The sequence below is a fragment of the Chrysochloris asiatica genome, unplaced genomic scaffold (genome assembly GCF_000296735.1).
Source record: "Chrysochloris asiatica unplaced genomic scaffold, ChrAsi1.0 scaffold00028, whole genome shotgun sequence".
Lineage (NCBI taxonomy): Eukaryota > Metazoa > Chordata > Mammalia > Afrosoricida > Chrysochloridae > Chrysochloris > Chrysochloris asiatica.
In genome coordinates, this window is record NW_006408546.1 from 4,848,631 (window position 1) to 4,852,539 (window position 3,909).

At 36.1% G+C, this 3,909-nt stretch overlaps 1 pseudogene; it reads left to right on the plus strand.

Annotated features, from left to right (window-relative positions):
* The first annotated feature begins 2,655 nt into the window (after nucleotides 1–2,655).
* On the plus strand, nucleotides 2,656–2,937 carry LOC102827355 (annotated as a pseudogene).
* The last annotated feature ends 972 nt before the right edge of the window (nucleotides 2,938–3,909 follow it).

Consider the following 3,909-nt stretch of genomic DNA (forward strand, 5'->3'; position numbering starts at 1 on the left):
AACCAAAGAAAGGAAAAAAACCCAGAGATCCCCTTGGGAAAAACAAAAAGTTACCTACAAAGAAAACCCACTAAGACTAAGCTCTGATTGCTCAGCTGAAGCTATGCACTCAGGAAGGTAATCAGATGACAGATCCAAAACTCTCAAAGAAAAAAAATTGCCAATGAAGATTCATATACCCAGCAAAACTTTCTGTAATAATGATGGTAAAATTAGGGTGTTTTCAGATTAACAGAAATTAAAGGAATTTGCGATAACCAGGAAAACTACAAAAAATGCTAACGAATGTTGTTTGGACTGAGAACCAACAACAGCAGATAGCAACCTAAGATTAATCACCATTCATAATTTAATTCAGATACAGAAGTATCCAAAATAAGACAAACCTGAAAGACTGAAAATAGGGAACCAGTGATATCAATTTATAATGAAGCAAAAGAGGAAATAAGAGTAGCTGTAGAACTTTCAAATGGTGAGAAAGTTAAGTAGATTTGGAGATACCAGAGACTGTTTTAAACTGGGAAAGAAAGAAAGAAATTTTGCAGGGTAATGACAAAGAAAATTAATACACCTTCACATCAAATCCAGAAAAAGGAAACCATAAAGATTCAGTATATAGTCAAATATTAGCAATGAAGAAAATGACATAAAAGCAACAAACCAAATGAACTCAGCACAGAATATTATGTGGAACAAAGAAACCAGCAGCACCACACACACCCACATACACACAAATACAGCAGTCTATTAATAATTACTCTGAATGTCAACAGATTAAATGCACAGTTCTGAGACAGAGAGCCACGGAATGGATAAGAAAACAGGATCCTTCAATATGTTCTCTACAAGAGACACACTTTATATACAAAGACAAAAATTGACTAAAAATAAAAAGGATGAAAAAATATATCAAACTAATGGTGATGAAAAATGAGTGGAGTAGCAATATTATTTCTGATAAAATAGAATTTAAGTCAAAATCCAGCATAAAAGTCAAAGAAGGACATTATATAATGATTAAAGTGTTAATTGAACAAGAGGACATAATCATAATAATTATCTATGCTCTCAGTGAAGGAACCTCAAAAGATATAAATAAAACTATAATGGAACTGAAGAAATAAATAGATAAATGTACAATAATAGTAAGAGATATTAATATGTCACTTTCAATGAAGGACACAAGAACTAGAAAGAAACTCAGCAAAGACACAGAAGAGATAAACAACACAATCAACCAACTTGACCTTACAGATTTATGCATAGCATTCAACCCAACAACAGCACAATATACATTCTTCTCCAGTGCACATGAAACATTCTCTAGAATAGACCATATGTTACACCACAAAGCAAGTCCCAATACATTTTAAACCCTCGAAATACTACAAAGTATCTTCTCAGATTCGTGGTGGTGGTGGTGTACTGTGGAGTAGGTTCCGACTCATAGTGACCCTGCATAGGGTGTCTGAGGCCATAAATTTTTATGGGAGCAGAAAGCCTTATCTTTCTTCTGCTCTTTTCTCAGATTGTTATTGTTGTTCAGTGCCTTTGAGTCATTTTTGATTCACAGTGATCCTGTGGAAGGTTTCCAAGGAGTAGCTGGCGGATTTGAACTGCCACCTTGAGGCTCAAATCGACCTTGCAGTCCAGTGCATTATCCTGCAGTGTTACACCAGGACTCCTCTTCTCAGATTAAGCACTATAAGATTAGAAATCGATAATAGGAAGATCAAGGGAAAAAATCAGATACATGGAAAATGAGTAAAAACTTGCTTAAAAGTCACTGGTTATTAGAACAAATAAAAAATGAAAATTTAAAAATCGTTGACTCAAACAAGAATGAAAACAAAATATACCAAACATTTTGGGACACTGTAAGAGCAGTGTCCAGAGGGCAATTTATAGCAATAAGCACACACACCCAAAAGAAGAAAGAATCAGTAACAATACTTTAACCTAACATCTCCAACAATTAGAAGAATAGCAAAGTGAGCTCACAGCCACCAGAAGAAAATAATAAAGATCAGAGCAGAAATAAATGAAAACAGAAAAATAATAGAATGAATAAGCAAGACAAGAAGTTGGTTCTTTACAAGGATTAATAAAATTGACAAACAACTGGCAAACCTAGCAAAAGAAAAGAAGATGCAAATAACATGAATAAGAAATGATATGGCTGATATCACAAGAGAACCAACATAAATAAAAAGGATAATAAAAGAATACTATGAAGAATTGTACTCTAACAAAGTTGAAAATCTAGAAGAAATGGACGAATTTCTAGAAACACACTATCTACCTAAATTAACAAGTTGCTGTGGTAGCGTTGTGGTTACAAGTCAGGCTGCTAGCTTCAAGGTCAGCAGTTGGAAACTACCAGCTGTTACACAGGAGAAAGATGAGGCTTTCTGCTTCCATAAGATTTACAGCCTTAGAAACCCTATGCAGGGTCACTATGAGTCAGAACCGACTCCATGGCACACCACCACCACCCCCATCTAAATTAACAGAGACTGAAATGGAAAACTTGTTCAAATTTTCTGTTCAGACCTATAACAAAAGAAGAAATGGGTCAGGTCATTAAAAACACTCCCAACAAGGATGGGGATCATTTGTCATCTGGCCCCCAGGGCATCCAGTTGGGGTTGGGCCATGGCTGTGGGTCTCAACAAGAGCCACAAGGTAGTCAAGAACATGAGCAAGCCGTGGGCACCTCACCAAGCACACCAAGTTCATGCAGGACAGGATCCAGGAGATGAGCTGCTTTGTGCCCTATGAGCAACATGTCATTGAGCTCTCAGGGTCTCTAAGAACAAGTGGGTGCTAAAGTTCATCAAGGAAAGGGTGAGAATGCACATTCATGCCAAGAGGAAAGGAGAGGAGCTGAGCAACGTCCTGGCCACCATGAAGAAGGCAGCTGCCAAGAAGAAATGAGCAGGTCCCTGTCCTCTGTAACCCTGCTCCCCAAATAAGAATAATAATAATTAAAAAAAACCTTTCCAGAAAAAAGAATGACACCACCCAAGAAAAAAAATTCCAGGCCCAAATGACTTTACTGAGTTCTATGAAGTTTCATGAGTTCTATGAAGCATTTAGAGAAGAGGTGACATCAATTCTACTCAAACTCTTCTAGAATATAGAAAAGCAGAGAAAACTCCCAAATTCATTTATGAAGCAAGCATTACCCCAATACCATAACCAGGTAAATAAATCAATCACTAAAAAGAAAATTCTACACCAATATATTTCATGAGTATTGACACAAGATTTTCAACAAAATCCTAATCAAAACAATCTAACAACATATCAAAAACATAATACATCATGACCAAGTGGGATTAATACTAGATATATAACCATGGTTCAATATTAGCAAAGCAATCAACATAATCCACTGTATAGATAAAACAAAGGAAAAGAACCATACAATCATATTGATTGATACACAAAAGGCATTTGAAAAAATCTACTACCCATTTCTGATAAAAACACTCAACAAAATAGGAATAGAAGGGAAATTCCTCCACATAATTAAGGTCATATACACAAAACCATGACTCCTAATGTGGCACTGTAGAATCATCACTGGACTGTGAACAAGGTTGGCAGTTCAAACCTACCAGCTGGTCCTCGAAAATCCTGTACAGGATTGTTATGAGTTGGAAATGACTCAACAACACTTAACAACAACAATACAAAACTAATAGCCAACATTACTTTGGAGAGAAACTGGAAGCATTTCCCCTGTGAACAGGAACCAGACAATGATGCCCTTTATCACCATTCGTATTCAATATTGTTCTAGAACTTACCCAGAACTACAAAGCAAGACAAGGAAATTAAAAGCATCCAAATTGGCAATGAAGAAGGGATTTGATCATATACATAGAAAATTCCAAAGACTCA